Source organism: Pleuronectes platessa, chromosome 12 (assembly GCF_947347685.1).
Source record: "Pleuronectes platessa chromosome 12, fPlePla1.1, whole genome shotgun sequence".
Classification (NCBI taxonomy): domain Eukaryota; kingdom Metazoa; phylum Chordata; class Actinopteri; order Pleuronectiformes; family Pleuronectidae; genus Pleuronectes; species Pleuronectes platessa.
In genome coordinates this window covers 19,271,806-19,288,512 of record NC_070637.1, presented here as the reverse complement: position 1 = coordinate 19,288,512, position 16,707 = coordinate 19,271,806, and the positions used below count along the sequence as shown (strand labels likewise).

Genomic DNA, 16,707 nt, shown 5'->3' with positions numbered 1-16,707 from the left:
TGACAATACGCCAGCTTATTATCTCGTTATACAAACATAACATCAGAATTTGCTCAAACAGTGCTTGTCACTTGTCTCCATTCCTGTACACACTGAAATGTGTGCCAGATATTTGTAGTCCCCTTTTATCTCTGAGTTGCTCATAAAAAACTGCACAAGGTGTGAAAAACATGTGATTTCTGTTCTTTGTGAATAACGTTGACACCAGGCGTCCCCTGTGTTCACATATGACTCCTCACTATCAAGTATTAAAGGGGCACAAGACCATATTTTATTAGGTTGATTTTACTTCAGCCTGTAAAAACTATTTAATAATTTTCCTCTGTGGTTCTGGAGGAACTTGACAAGGAAAATAAATATCTCGGTACTGGCTGAGAAGAAAACCTGCTTTACAAACTGAAGTTATGGTCCAAATAATATTAATCTGAAGTGGTCCACTTATTTGCATTTAGGAAAACTTATTCTGCAGAATAAACAATGCAGAGAACACCTGCATTTATGTTTAAATTTGACCTATTTTCTTATTTCAAGTTATATTTATTTGTGTTTTCTTTTCACTTATAGTTTGATTAAACTGTAAAATATCAGGCCTCGATTACATTTCTATGTCATAAAGGTTTTGATAACGACATGTTAGGAATCAATGCCAATTTCTCTGAAATAAATACATCATCCAATATATCGGATTTGTCAGGCTCTAATTGACTAATTTTATTTATGATTATTTCTAAAACATTTCTACAACGTGGTTTTGTAACTTCATTCAAAATTGTGAATCTTTGTTTTTGTACAGGAAAAGTCAAAACAAGAACATGTTGAACCTTCACCTGCCCCATGGATGTGTGTGTGTAGTGCAGTGTGTTGTGGTTGTGTGTAGTGCACAGTGTGTTGTGGTAGTGTGTGTAGTGCACAGTGTGTAGTGCACAGTTCATGTGTGTTTACGGAGCGTAGGGCGGTGGCCGCTGAATGAATGATCAAAGCCTTTTTAAATGGTTGGTGGGCGGTGCGTGTGCTGTATTTACCCGGGGCGCCCCGCCCTACGACACGGATAGAAAAGTGTCTGAGGGCCGGTGGAAGGATGAAACAAGTGGAGGGAGATGTAGCAGACAGGCGCACCAACACCACCTCCATCACCCCCACACGCGCTCCACCTTGTCGGCTTCGTTCCTCTCACTCTCCGCGGTAGCATCCTCCCTTTGTGTTGAATTCATTTCTCCAGCTCAGCAGCTCCGGGGTAGAATCGATCTGCGGCGGTGCACCGGGAGCTTCATGGCCGCGACACTCGCGATGAGCGGCGGCGGCGGGCAGGAGGATCCCTTCTACCCGCTGCAGAAGGCGAGCCTCCCCGCTGGGTTCCCCCTGGAGGACTCGGCGCTGTTCGGCTTGGACTGCAAGATCCCGGAGGACAAACCGGGACACATGGACTACACGCAGGTAAAGCGACCTCGCACACGATTACACTGGTGTTTCATTGAATGGGCGTGGCAGACTGGTGCGTGTGGACCCCGCTGCTGTGCATGTGTGTGTGTGTTTGTGATGTTTTTGTGTTTTTTTTTTCGGGCCTCCACGTTGCAATCGAGCGATATTTGCTCTTCGTCGCTGTGGAGCGAGCAGCAGCTGGACGCGGACCCGAGTCTGCAGACCGCATTCGCCGCATGTTTTGCTGCGCCGTGTGCCGGCCAGTTGGTCACCAGTTGTCCCTCTCCCCACCCCCCTCCCGTCCCGTCCCCCCTCACCATCACACAACCCCCGACAACAACTGACTCCAGCCCCCGGTCCGAAAAGGTCCCGGCAACTCCTGTCCTCCCTCCCGAGCTGGAGCACTTGCAGATGAGAGAGGTCTCTGTAACAGCTGGTGGGATCAGGAGCCCAGAAATAGACAGCCCATCCCCAGACTACCACTGCTGCTGCTGCTGCTGCAGAGCACAGGGAGCCATGGGTGTTTCCCCCCCATTCCCTTTCATGTTGCTGTTTCATCCTCTGCTGCAGGGCCCCTCCAACTTTCACTGCACTCAGATCCGACAGGTTTACAGGAATCAGAAGCCCCAGAAACTGAGGAGGTTGTTTTGCATGAAGTTGTTTACCTGAGTGAGCAGCAGTGATGTGCTGTTATCACACGCACAAATGTGCAACCCCCCCCCCCCCCCCCCCCCCTCCACCCAAGTAGGTTGCAAGGTTTTACACCTGATTCAGAATTTCCAGCAGCACATAGCCTGACCCTCAGCCGCTGGCCCCTTGCAGCCTGATGGGTTTTTTGAGTTCAGCCTTGCAGGCAAAAAGGGAATGTGGCGAGCGCCTATTGATGACTACTTGATAAATGTTTCAGTGGTGACTGTGCTATCAAACCTTTTGTCTTCTCAAAATAGCGTCCCCCGGAATAGTTTGGTGGTGGCTCATGAGACGCGCTCGCTGAAGCTGGATGCACTTTATTCAACCGAAAGTTGAAATGGAAAGCAGAAAATGAACCTGTTTCTCTTTTCTCGTGTGTTCTCAACAGGTCAAATGTGAGATGGACAGATATCTCTCCCCTCAGCCTCTCTCCCTCCAGCCTCATGCAGACAGCCAGCAGAAGTCCCACAGAGACGTGGATCACTTCTTCACCGACGACCACGCTCCCTACACGCTGAACATGAATCTGTACCTGCCCGAGGTGGCCTACCTGAGGATGGGCTTGTGTCAGCAGGTGCGCGCCCCTCAGCACCAGAACCACACCGGTCTCACCCACATCAAGACAGAATCTGCCTCCCCATGTTTCTCCCCCAACCTACAGCCACACTGCCCCAACACTTCGCCCTCTGGGGGCTGCGGCACATCTGGTCACGGCCCCGGCGGCATTGCAATGGAAGCCTCAGCCATAAACATGACGATATCAGGGTTGCCAGACTTCACCAGTCTGTTCAGTCAGGCGGGAGGCAGCCATGGTGGCGATTCAGGGCCGGAGGTGTTTATCAAACAGGAAATGTCCTCGCAGTTCGAGCCACACGCTCTGCACCATCACAACAACGACGGCTCGCTGTTTCAGCTCCTTAACTCGGGCTTGGATCATCCCCATGGCGGTGGTATGGAGGCTCAGCATCAGCAGCATCAGCAGCATCATCGGCAGCAGCAGCAGATTCAACACACTTCCACTTCCACGATCCACACGCCCTTCCACGATTTGCCGGTGGCTTCTTCCGCGTCTCAGCAGGAGCAGACTGCCAAGCCCGTCTACTGTGGCCTGGGTGGGGAGGCATACACACATCCTCACCCTCAGGCACATCCTCATTATCTCCAGCAGCAGGTGCCCTACCTGCCGCCCTCTCCGCCCAGCTCGGAGCCCGGCAGCCCTGACAGGCACAAGGAGCTGCTCCACACCATGTCCCCTCCTCCCTCGTATGCAGCCACCATCGCCTCCAAGATGGCAGGTAGCTCCCCTGAGTTCGGCCCCAGCCCGGGACCCGGCAGCTTGGCCCTGCCCCTGAACACAGGTCCCACACCGGTCCCAGGCCAGGCTGCAGTCCTTCCCCAGGCCCCAGCAATAACCCCAGCCCCGACCCCGTCTCAGACCAGTATGCCTATCCGCTACAGCCGGAGGAACAACCCTGACCTGGAGAAACGACGGATCCACCATTGTGATTACCAAGGTTAGAACAATAACACACGTCTGCCACTGTACGAGCGTGCTGCCTCTCGTCACTACTGTGCGAGGGGCTCATTTTGACACTCTGCTGCGGTCAGGTGAATCTCTGGTCACTCACGAGGGTCAGCTTTATGACAACCAGCGTTATTTTAAGACACCCCCGCATATTTTTGAAATGATATGTTGTGTTCTGAATGACTTTTCATGGCCTACGAGTCTCGAAACACGCCGGAGCCACGGCAGAGAATGTGCTGCTCTGGAATCTGCGTATTTTGGCAACGGAGTCGATCTGTCACTGTCCTGACAATTAACTGTGTCCATGCACAATTAGTATCGCACATCAAACTTCTGCGGCCGCGAGCACTTCCACGTTGTTGTGGATTTAAAGTCACTGCTGAGATGCTTGTGGAATGAAGTGTGTGTGTGTGTGGGGGTGCTTTAATTACATCAATGTTCTGGTTAAGTAATCGGATTTGTTTTTCCACACACACATGCATATTTGCATACTGTCCCATTGAAATTGTTTGCGCAGACATTGGTTTCATCCTGCTCACACACACACACACACACGTTCTGTAGCTGTGCGATGTGCAGCTACTTGTAGGATATGTAATGTCAACTCGCCTGTGGCAGCGTGTAAAATGGGCTTAAGCCGAGCCTCCTACAGCGTGTTAGCACACGTCTAATTTCTTTAGTCAGATGAAGCCGATGTGTCACATTCCCGCTTCGCCCAAAGTATCAGAGTATCTCCTCCCAACGATTCTTTCAAGTCATAATAAATATATTTTTAAATCTTTTAAAACTCCTCGACTTCCAGGTCAGACGAACAGGTGCAGTGAGCAGTTTCCCAATTTTTTTTAAATTTTTTTATTGAATAAACTCTAATATTAAAATCAAACCGTGTTCGCCACTTTCCAACACAGTCACAAGAATCCTTCTCAAAATAAGAATATGTGCGAGACCCGTTTTTGTTTTTCCACAAAACAAACATTTACTGTACGCCTTTCCAAACAGCCTCTGTTCTCCATTAGGTCCCATTTCTAGCATACCGCAGCTCAGTTTTATTGGGCAAATACATATCTGGCACATGTGAATTATTTGGATTTGGATTGAGCCCTCTGTTTGTGTTTATCTCCCTGTCTGTCGTCAGGCTGCAAGAAAGTCTACACCAAGTCGTCCCATCTGAAAGCCCACCTCCGAACCCACACGGGTAAGTTCCTCTTCATTAAAGCAGCTTTAACAAACACGACCCCCGCCCCCCCGCCTGTCAAAAAAGCAGAAAATTGCGCTGCCCACGCGACTCTTATTTCGGTGTCTGTGCTGGCACCGTGTTGCTAGGCAGGGTGTTGTGTTCTTGGCATGTGCGTGTAAATGTATCCTGCCCCCCGTTCCCATCCTCTGCCCAATATACTATTCCATCAAAACAGGTGGAAGTGACACACTTCTGCCAGGGGATGACTCTCGGGCTATGTGGTCGGTGCGAGACATGTGGTGCTCTCTCTCTCTCTCAGGATCCCGTTGCCTGGTTAGACATCGATATTTAGATGCTCGTGATGCACAGTCGGGTTTGTTCGACACCTTAAATATGTCCAAGGTCTGTCTGCGCAGAGACAAAAATATATTAGATGATCTTGTCCGTCAGATCATCACTTCAGTCACCACTGTGCGCTCTTCACTGTCCATTGTCCTTTGTCTTCTTACCTCTCTCCGTTTGTTAGTTGGTTTTGTGAGCAAGTATATAACTAATTCATGGATTTGGTTGAGAGCCAGGGAGTTTTTTAACATTTCCCCTGTTTTCTCGGGAAATAATTCGTAGATCTAGGGGAAAACAAATCAGGCGCATTAAGGGAGCTGCTCTGTGAGTGTGTGATATGTGGTGCAGCTTGATTTGAATTTAAGGTGACTGTCGGTGGAGGTATGTGCTCTACTCGGTGCCATTCTTTTTCTTTCACATTAGTTTTGGACCGGCAAAGTCAACAAACAAGCGTTTGGGTGTCGGAGCCCCTCCTCACTCAAGCTAACAAAACAACGCTTCTGTTGATATCTATCTATCCGTCCCCCGCTCATCACAGAACACACAGAACTCACACTCCCCTCGATCCAGAGTCTGTTCCACCGAATGGATCTGAACAACTTGCTCACAGCAATGTTGTGGGTGTGATTGCCGTGCATTGCACTGGGAACATGACACGACAACTAGATCTGGTGTCATTCATGCTGTAGGCCCGATTGTGGTTATTGCAGTTATTACAGACCACAAAACGAGAACACAACACATAAAAACAGGGATGTCGCAGCAGCTTCTGTATCTGCTCGGCTTTTCGTCCGGCACGCTGAGTTATTTTCTTCCTTATTTTTCTTTTCATTCATCGAATCATCTTCTTTTTGTGCCACTCTTCCTCCATCCACCCCCCTTTTTATCTTTGTCAGTTACTCATTCGACTTCTCTTATTCAGCTGCTTAAATGCCGGTCATACACACGCTCATATACACACACACACACACACACACACACACACACACGTCCACACACACCTGTCAGTAATCTGTATGAGATGATTCCTAATGCGTTTGGGCCCCAGTGGGAGTTCCCACTCTAATCTCCATCAACATCCATTACCCTGATTGTTTGTGTGTCTGTCTGTGTGTGTGTCTGTCTGTGTGTGTGTGTGTCTGTGTGTGTGTGTGTGTTTGTTTGTTTTGTGAGAACTGAACACTCCTCTCAGTTGACTCTCTTTTCTTTTTCCCTCTGCGTGTTTTCATTGTCTGCCATTGTTTTCAGTCGCAGGTGCGTGTTTCTAAGTTTGGCGACAGTGTGATTAAAATCCTGAGAGGCTCACAGTGTTTGTTTAAAGGGTTGTTTCACTCGTATGGCATGATCATAAATCTAAAAATGTCCTCACTGGTGATCTCCTGACATGCAGCATGCAGATACTTGTGGTTTTCTGCTTCAACTTAAGTTCTAAATATGACATTTAATATGACAAAAGTGTTTTGAGATTTGATTAAATAGATGTTGAAGAACAAAAACATCCAAGAAACCAGAAACCAGAGAATCCTCTATAAATTGCTCTGTCATGGCTCATATTTAAGAAGCAAAAACTTAAAGAGAAGATTATAACATCTAACCCTAAAAATGCCGAAAAGAAAAAACAAAGAAATAAGAAGAAAACTTCCAAATAGCCGTAAGCTTCCATTCTTACCAGACCAAGCTAAATACACAGAAGTGGCAGAAAAGCTTTATATCTTCAAATTTTGGGGAGGAAAGTCATGTTAAAAGACTATTTCTAAATTCAATTCACACAGATTCAATTCAGATATCTTTTGAACTGGGACAAATTAAATAAAAAAATGCACAGAAAGAAATGAGAGTTAAGTTTAAGACTTGTGACAGAGAGCCGAACGAGACAGGTTGCAATAGTTTTCACAAAGTGCCTGCGGCTGAACGCTACTGGAATGTGACAAAGACACGCACCACATGTCAGAGACACACACGTAGACCGAAGCAAAGCCAAACAATGCAGACCAGTTGTCCGTGGGAAACTGGTGCAGCGTTGATGTTCGAGCGCTTGATGAATGTCAGACAATCTCATGACTGCAAATGTTGATAGAAAACCGGACTTTTCTGTAAAGCCTGTTTTCCCAGTCGCTCCACCCAGCTGCATGAATCATGTTTCTCAGGGAATTAGTGTGAGTTTTAATGATGATCAGTGTAATTACACGTATCTGAACCTGTAATCACAGACTGACAGCACCTGCTCGGACACACATCTTGTGATCGGGTAAAGAAGTTCAGCTCTGAGGGCAGCAGCACTCATCCCGTCTCTCTCTCTCTCTCTTTCTCTGTGCAGGTGAGAAGCCGTACAGGTGCACGTGGGACGGCTGCGACTGGCGCTTCGCCCGCTCAGACGAGCTGACGCGTCACTACCGGAAGCACACGGGCGCCAAACCCTTCCAGTGCGTGGTCTGCTCGCGCGCCTTCTCCCGATCCGACCACCTCGCCCTGCACATGAAGAGACACCAGAACTAGCAGCATTTCCACGAACCCCACAAAATCACAAGCACTATCCTGACACACATAAAACACTCACTTCCATCTCCCACAACGTCACGAGCTGCGTGACGCGGCGTCCACCGACACCACAGCTCCCCCTGGTGCTGCTATCACGTGCTCAAAGAGTACGATAGCCTGGCAAATGTGTTGCTCTCCACCCAGCGTGAGAGGATTCTGGAGGTTTTAACGTAGAAAGATGAGGGACAGATGCAGTTCCTGGTTCTTTCGACCTCCAGATACACTTATAGAAAAATGGTAGCTCCCAAACGTGTCTCCAGTCCATTTGGACTATTTGATGTGACTGGAACGAAAGCACTTACCACTCTAATCCTTTACATGTTCTTCTCTGTTCTAACATAGAACTGGCTACATTTAATTTTTTTTTATAAAGCAGAAGCTTTTGTTTGCAAAAACTAGTCAAACCAAATCTTTGTTTACTCCGTGGTTTGTTAGTTTGTTTATGTAACTGGAATAGCCAGATTTTTTTTTTTTTTACCAAATCATTTGATTTGCACTAGAATCGGTGTTCGACGTCTGAGCCGCTTTGGCCGGACGCGTCTCTTCATCACCACTGGAACGATCCTTATCACTACTGGACTGAATCCCGCCAATCAGAACTGTTCAGATATTAAAAATTGAAGGCATTTATTACTCTGGAGAGAGGGAAGATAGTGCAGGGAAAAAACGAGGGAGGGGTGCTGATGTAGGGATTGAAAGATATTTTTTTTTAGAGAGAGAGAGGAGATCTGAGGACGACTGAGAAACAGAGGGAGGTGGGTGGTTGCTAAAGAGCAGCAATTAGGTGATGAATTATTCAGATTGTGTTTGGATGGATTTCCAGCCAGAGAAATCTAAGCAGGGCCCGCGGACACGTCCTAGAAATCATTCAGTTAAACAGAATTGACTGTATTTGATGCACAAGCTTGAATTAAGCGATTTTGAAACTCGTTTACCGTGCATCTAATCCTCATTTACTCCTTTCAGACGTTTAACCAAAGCATCATCTACATCAACACCTTATTAAGTGCCTCCTCCTCTGGTTTTATGTGTTTCTGTTTAGTGGTTGCAGAGCTGTGATCAACTTGGGCAGTCCTTAAAACACACATGGTGCTGTTTTTATTTGTAAAAGAAAACGGAAACTTGTATTAAATTACAAGGTTAACCCATTGTTTATTGTAATTTTAACAGCTCAGCTCAGGCCACTTCACAGACATCCTGAATTTACGTGTCTCTAAAAAATGACAGTGGGAACTTTCTCTGAGGGTTTCGAGCTCTCGATCTCTTTACACAACTAACTTGCAAACGCAGCTCGATCAGTCAGTCGAACGTGGACGCGTGGTTTGCTAAAGGATAGTTTCACATTTTAATACCCACATGCTCATATGTACACTGGCCCTTCTCTCTATAAACCGATTCTGCATGTGAATCTGCAGGCGAGGGACAAGACTTTGGGGCCTTCCGGGTTTCCGTTTCGAGTTTGAGCAGGATTGCATTAATGGAATCCATTAGCTAGCTTCTAATTTATCTGCATTCATGTGCAGATAGCTGTTAATAGAGAGGAGACAAATGTTGTCCGGATCTAAAACATTTTTGAAACTAGTCAGAATCAAAGTTCTTCCTTCAGTGTAAAAGGCACATTTACACATAAGCAAATGAAAGTCAATATCGGGGGTCAGAGTTCAGCAACTCTACGCAAAGCCACGATTTGCTTCGCCACAGGAAGCTAATGTTTTATTGGTCTCCTTACCTGCACTGATTGGCATTGAATGAAAAGCGAAGGGGAAATATTTGCAAATGTGTGACCGGGCCCTAAAAACACTAATATGGGGCTTCATCATTCTGAATCAGATAGATATTTTTCACTGTTAATCTTATGAGTGTGAAATGTCCTCTTCGAACTGCATCAAAAGTCACAAAGAGGGAATTTTGAACTGAAAAATCCCATTTTAAAGTACATATGGACATGAACATGTGTAGATGAATGTAACCCTATCCTTTATTATAACCCTCTTTGTTCATTTTTGGTGGTGTGGTGTAGCCTGAACTCATAACTGTACTTGTTCATTCACTGCAGGTAGCGTTAAGATAATATAGCACTGTAATGTATCATGGTAAATCTATTTATTTGATTGTGTAGAAGTGGGGGTTGTGTCAGATCCACCATCTTTCTCCCCAGCAAAAAATGCCTTAATGTAAATATATGCACTGTAAATAACTTGATTTAAGTTTGTTTTATTTTTTTCCTCTTTTTTTATCGTTTTGTAAACAAAAGGGCAAAACGAGGAAATTGCCCCGCCTCCAAAAATATTTGAGCCTTTTTTCTCTTTGGTTCTTTTTCCTGTCAAAGATATTTTGATGCCATTGTTTTATATATTGTCCTTCCAGCAACTTATTTTATAAATTCTTGTCTTTTTTTTTGTTCTGTAGTAAACGTTCCAAAGACAAAAGTTGTTATTTCTTCAACTGAGTGAAGCCGATCCTAATAAAGTCAAACTGACACTTTTACAGAGACATGCTGACATTGATGTGGAGATTTTCTTTTACTTTCTGACGACGGCTGAATTTCATGGCCTGAGGAAGGATGTGTTACATACTGGGTTTTATATTGAAGCGTTTTGTTTTTGGAAGAGTGAGCCCCGCTGTGCAGACAGTGTGGCATCTGTGCGGCATTAAAACGAGCCTCGTAGAGGCCTAAATAAAACAAATGAGACATAACCGCACATAATCTTTTTAAAATCTAGACAGGGGTTTATGTGGAAGTGCTGATCCTCTGTGTCTGGGATTTTGTCCGGTTGATCCCGAATGCTGAGAAATGAAGGTTCGGAGCGGGGAAAACTGAGCAAGAGGAGAGGATGTGGAGAGAGAGGGGAGGCGCTCATGTCCAGAACCTGCAAGTAACCTGCAGCACCCTCGCTGATCAACAAACAATAGTTCTTTGATATCCCAGCAAGACACAATGGACAAGAAAATAAATCTGACCACCACTCGGGGACCAGAGGGGGAATCCCACTGCATTGAAATGGACGTACAAACATGCACGCACACACGCAGACACACACACACCCACTCTAACAGACCATATGTTCTTGGTTTAAGTCATAAATGTGACCCGGGGTCTCTGTTGTAATCTACCTCAGATGTCAGAAAAGAGGGAGGTGGAGGAGAGAGAGTGAAAGAAGTGAAATGCAGAACAATCTAAACAAAAGGATCTCTGGGGGGACCCAATCAACCACTTCCGTCCTCCTACATATCCTCTCTTTCTCCTCCTCCTCCAGTCCTCTTATTTAATTTCATTTTTTTCTCTCTTTGTCCTACCACGCACCGTATCCCCCCCCCCCCCCTCGTCCTCCTCCTCCTCCGCGGTGGAAAGTATTGTATGAAAGTCCAGGGGCGCTGCTCCGTGGGTCAGAGTGGAGACTGTTCTCATAACCTGCTCCGCTCCTCATCTTTTCCCCGTTTTTTAATCATGCACCTCGTCTCCCTTAAGTCGTCTCTGCTCCATCTTCTCCTCCTCCTCCTCCTCCTCCTCCTCCTAAAACTCAGGAGGAGAAACAGCCTTTCGGTTGCTCTCTTCTTTCTTTCTTTCTTTCTCACCGAGTCTTCAAAATAATAAAGAATGTGTGAATCATGTTGACTTGTACTGTTTGAATATTTAAAAAAAGTAAAAACACACAAACACACACACACACACACACAGTGGTGATGAGTGAGTGGGAGCTACCGGTTCATGTTTTGGATCAACTAAATTAATGTCACACATCTGGAAGAAGGCTCCTGCTCCACCCTCTGCTGTGCTGCGTTGGTGTGATTCCCAGTTTCCCTTTGTGTGTGTGCGTATGTGAGTGTGTGTGTGTGTGTGTGTGTAGGTGTAATGTTTCCAGTGCTCCTCTCTTGGAACAGACCACCCACTCAGAAGACCAATAGAATGACCACGGGGAGCCCGGACAGACACACACACACACACACACACACACACACACATGCAGCTCCCTCCAAAGTCAACCCTTCCCAATATTCTCAGAATAGAACATGTTGTTATCAGAGATTGAAGAGATATCAGAGCAGCCGACGCGCTATTACAAAGTTAAAGATAATATCAGAAATCGAGGAGGGTTTCATTCCAAGACAAGATGTTGCTTCAGGTGAACTGCCCAGTAGTTCGAAATTGTGAGAGGACTGAACTCAAATATCAGGGCCAGAGTTCATCCTCAATTATACTGTTTCCATATAGAGAGCCACTATCCAGGATTGACAAGCAACAAAGGGTGAAGTGACCGCTACGCAGGTGCAAGCCTCTGCCAGCCAGTGCAGTTTCAGTCTAGATTAATTTGTTTTCCAGATTCATGAGGTGACTGTGACCTTTGACCTTTGAGATATAATCAGTCAATCTTTGGGTTCAAGTGACAACTGAACAAAAATGAGTTCAAGTGAATGTTTGCCCCTGATCTAATGGAATTCCCTATAGGTGATCTTTATCACACTCAGAAGAGAATGAAGTCACAGTGAATTTGACCTTTGAACCCCAACTTCTACTCAGCTCATCCTTGAGTCGACACTGACCGTTGGTACCAAATTTGAAAAGATTCCCTGAAGGTGTTCCTGAGGCATTGCGTTCACAAGGCAAAACATTTAGATTTAAGAGCTCCCGGTGACTTTGACTCGAATCAGGCCATCATTGAGTTAAAACCGAACGTTTGATCCAAATGTGAAGAAATTCCCTTCTTGAGATTTCATGTTCACATGAATGGGACAGAGAGAATCTGAAAACATAATGCCTCCTGCTACTGGCTGTCGACGCTGCAGATATATAAACATGAGAGAGCTGCATTTGAAGTTCACATGGTTTCTTCTTTACCTACTCATCATATCCTTCACACCACGCAAGCCGGTGCCGTTCTTTCCAACAGAGGATCAGCAGGTATAGGGCGGTTTGTTCATATGTTGAAGTGTAAAGCTCTGATCAACAAATTGCTCCCGATGGTTCAGCCAACACCTTGTTCGGCCATTTGCTGCAGTGTGTGTGAATGGGTCAGTTTGAATCGAGTGCTGAAGCACTTTTGATAAAAGCGCAACACACACGCAGCCCATTTGACCGTTTCACTCAGCTCGACATTAGCCTCGACTTAAGATCAATTATTAACTGGAAGTCAGAGCCCCTGAGGCCCCAGGATCACTCACTGTGGTTTGATTAATTGCAGATTTGTCTGGCAGTGTGCACACCGACAAACCAAGTCAACTGATTTGAGTTCTTAAGGTGACCCGTGAATTTTTGGCTAATTGTAATCTGTACTTTTAGAGCAGGCCCCTGAAGCGGTCGGCTATTAGGAAGCTGTGTGTGATTTCCTGTACTAAAGACAATTTTCTATTTTGGGAGAAAGTAAATGTATCTGGGTTTTTACAGCCGCCAGGGGCACTCTGGGCTTCGGTGTCTTGCTCAAGGACACTTCTGTAGCTGAGGATCAAACTACCAACCTTCTTCTTAGTAGAAAACCCACTCTTCTCCCAGCGCCTGAGCCGTCCTTTATCCCTTGTGGTTTACAACTCATAATCAATACAGAAACACCCCCCCCTCGCTTCACTGACATTACCTCTCCGCTGAAACACTCTCTCACTAAGAACAACACATAAAAAGTGAGAGGCAGTCTTTCAATGGAAGGCAAATGTCTTTTTCCCTCAGTAAGATAATGAAGGACGATATCTGTATTAAAAAGGAAGAATTGTTTTAAGACTCCAGCCAACATGTAGCTCTATGTTTGTTTCAATTTTCAGACTTGAATTAAATACTGACCCGAGCAGCCAAATGCTCTTAAGCAGTTTCAGCTGCTGCGCTTCGGGGGTCGAGTCTTGTTTTATTCACAGTCACAAGTTGTTTTATTCATCTTTTTGGTCACTGCCTCGCCATGAGAAGAATAACAACGTGGTCTCAGCTGTCAAGGAGTTTCAACATTACACCACAGTGACTAATTAGAAGAAGATGACGAGTCCCGTAAACTGTAAACCAACGTAATAGTCTTAGATCAACACAGTCCCTGATAAGGAATTCAGAGGAACCATGAAGTCCAACTCTGGCAGACGTGCATTAAGATAACCTCGAGCCACCCTGAGTATAATATCCCCTGGGTGGGTTCCTCCAGCAATGAGTTCAAAGGTCAAACCCATTAGACTTCTCTCCCTATCAGGCAAATATCTTTGCACCTGCGAACCCCTCATGGTGACACCCTGAGTGGGCCTTCAGAGGATCCAGCTAAACCCTTTGCACTTGACGTGTGGAGGCGGAGGCCTTTGTGTGACTTCTTATCGTGGTTTGTGGAGAGAGAGAGAGAGAGAGAGAGAGAGAGAAGGGTCTGCAGGCTGTGTATTGTCCACACACACACACACACACACACACACACACAAGTTGTTTGCTCACCGTTAACTCCTCAGCTGTTACCGAACGCCTCCCTGACCAAACAACTAATAGTTTCCTCTTGTTTTCTCAGCGTTATGGTTTCACAGATTAGAGGCGGTGAAGCACATTGTTGCTTGTTTAGTCAGAGTTTCATTATCACTGTAATCTCACAGGTTCGGTCCAGCGTGATGGTCAGATGTATTAAGTGTGTTTGAAGAAACTCGTTGGACGGTAAACAGTGTCCAACAAACGGACGAGTTTTGGCCTGAGCCAGAGCCGAGAAACAAGATCGACCAATCACGAGTCAGTCTCAGCTGTCAATCACCACGTTTCATTCTGTTTTTATAGCATCAAATATTTTTATCAAAACCTAATTTACTAGAAAAATAAACACTTGAACAAACATCAGTGTGATACCGGAAATATTTATTTTAAGTGTGCTTTTACTTTTTTATTGCCCCATCCAATAACATGTGGGAAACAGGATTTATGCATCCTCCATCATGTCGTCCATTTTTATGAATAGATTAAATGTATACTTCTGTTTACACCAAACCTTACATCAGTGCTTTGACCAAGGTCATAGTTTTACATGATAATAATCGATCTCCGTCTTTGAGCATATGGAAAATCACACACTATGAAAACAAGAGTTTTTCCTCAAACAGTCTATTATTCCTTGAAAAACATGGTTTTTATTTCTTCTCACGACTTATCTTGATTTAAAAGTGTTAAATAATCAAATTGATCCCGGGCCTTTGCAGACACAGAGTCACATGTGGCTCTGCTTAGTCCTGAGAGTGTGTTTCCTCCTCCAAAAAGCAACGTTAGACCCACATCGGTTCCTCATTCGATTAATCAGAAACATGTCATCAGACATCGCAATGTGTAAGTCATCAGATGTTTATGAAAGAGAGTGTGGGTGTGTGTATCTGTATGTGTAGAAGAAAGAAGTTCTGTTATTAGACGCAGAAGAAGGTCAATGACTTGTCACTCAGTATGAACACAGTCGACTTGATCCTGCGTCGAGTGTCTCGAGTTTCATTCTGAAGAATCGGTTTTGGTTCCGTTCGAACTCAAAGCTCCATGGGAAAACTTTAAGTTCTTGTCATAACACAGAAACTCCACAGAAAAGACACTGATGGAATACAGTGGTTATTGTTAAGTTTTATTGCTTCTTCTCTGCGAGACAAAGGTTCTGATGAGAGAGATCTGTTGGGAGAAGATATCTGAAGTTATATAATTGGATGGGTTTCGCATAAATCAGGCATTGTTCATAAGAACACACCAAAGAGACATGAGCGGGGAAACAGGTCAATTTTCATCATGAGAGAGTTGAAGGGTCGCAAAAGAACGTGATGTTTTTTGGGGAGTTATTAATCCTCACCAGTAATGAGCCATTGTTTTCCAGGGAGAAGAAAATATCGAGGTTTTGATATCCAAAAAACACAAAGTAATAAAAGTAATCGAGGCATTTTATCAATTCAAACGATAAATCTTTGTTTTGCTAAGTAAGATGAGCTGACAACGTCTCGCCATGTTAAAGTTCAACTTTTTTTAACGTGAAATCTAACCTGCACGAGTTCTTCTTACAAAAGCCATGTTGGCTAAATCAAAGCTTGGAGTCTCGCTGTGAACACAACTCTCAAAGAAACAAACAGATGACAGCCTGGCGCCGGGCCAGAAACCCCGGAGTCGTGTCGGGTCTCGGTGCGTTCAACCCCTTTATATGAGGCCTGAAGTGTAAGGTGAGGTGTCCGCCCCCCAGTTCAAATGTACACAGGCTACATAGGGTTTATTAGAAGGAAGCTGATGTCAACATGTGTAAGTATCAGCCCTGAGATGATAAACAAGGTGAATGTTTTTTTCTTGACTGAGGTAGTTTCAGCTGTACTTGACCAAAGTGTTCACCCAAAATACGTCCAAAATATGTAAAACATTTGATATTTTGTGCTGGCGGTGATCGTGTGTTTCAAACTTTCACTCTAATAACTTCTCAAATCTGAAGAGCTGCCTACACGGGGCCCTTGCTGCTTTCTATCTACACAATGTATCGGAGCAAACATGTGTTAATCATCATTCAGAATGTCCAAAGCGGCTAAACGAAAAAATGACATCGAACAACAGTGGGAACTGTCTCCCAGCCAGCGTGTGCACTGCACACACATGCGCCCTCTGACAGACATGTAGTCTCTTGTAGCACCAGGATAAGCACATAATTATCTACATAAATAGATGTTACATAATAAAAATAAGTTTCCTTAAGCTTGTTTTAACCTGTCTGACCAGATAGTAACCTGTGCACATAATAATGTGTGTGTGTGTGCTTGTGTGTGCCTGTGTGTGTGCCTGTGTGTGTGTGTGCAGCAGGATGTATAGTTTAGTGGGTGGACAGCCGTGCCAGATCTGCTTTATGAAAAGAATCAGCCTCTCTCTCTTCCCCTTCTCATTACCCCCGTCCCTCCTCCTTTCTTCCGATGAGATAAAACATTATCCTATTATATGACGAGGGCCTCTCTCATGCCTGAATCCCCCCGCTGCAGCCAAAATATCCCCTAACACCTACACACAGTCACTGAACACATGGCTCAGACACACACACACACACACACACACACACACACACACACACACACACGTAAAGAG

The 16,707-nt window shown here is 45.2% G+C and overlaps 1 pseudogene; it reads left to right on the top strand.

Moving 5' to 3' along the window:
- Positions 1 to 714: 714 nt before the first annotated feature.
- LOC128453737 (Krueppel-like factor 5) lies at positions 715 to 10,194 on the top strand (annotated as a pseudogene).
- The last annotated feature ends 6,513 nt before the right edge of the window (positions 10,195 to 16,707 follow it).